The sequence below is a fragment of the Nematolebias whitei genome, unplaced genomic scaffold, assembly GCF_014905685.2.
Source record: "Nematolebias whitei isolate Nwh7 unplaced genomic scaffold, NemWhi1 Nwh_scaf_5161, whole genome shotgun sequence".
Lineage (NCBI taxonomy): Eukaryota > Metazoa > Chordata > Actinopteri > Cyprinodontiformes > Rivulidae > Nematolebias > Nematolebias whitei.
In genome coordinates, this window is record NW_023623706.1 from 2,755 (window position 1) to 3,322 (window position 568).

A 568-nucleotide genomic window follows, 5' to 3' on the forward strand; every position below is an offset into this window, starting at 1 on the left:
AACACTGAACTCCTGATCATAACACTGAACTCCTGATCATAACACTGTACTCCTGATCATAACACTGAACTCCTGACAATAACAGTGAACTCCTGATCATAACACTGAACTCCTGATCATAACACTGATCTCCTGACAATAACACTGAACTCCTGATCATAACACTGAACTCCTGACAATAACATTGCACCAGGCCACATCTGTAATAACTAATATTTTTATTGCTGCTGCACTATGTGGCTGTATCATGTATGTCACTACATTACCATCATAATTCATCTCACTATTACTCATGTAGTGAGTCACGTAGGTACGTGTCACTTGTTGTATGACAAATATATGAAATATATATGCATACAATATTCACGAGTTCTTCATTTTTCTGACTGTGTAATGCCGTGCATTGAATTTAACAGAAATGCGAACGAGAGACGTTATTATCTTTGACCCATCAAATGAATGGAGTCATTTATTTTCAGAATCAAAGTTTAACATCAAACATTTACATTAATTTGGCAAAATATGAAAATAATAACAGACAGTTTCACAAATAATGAACTTCAAATCA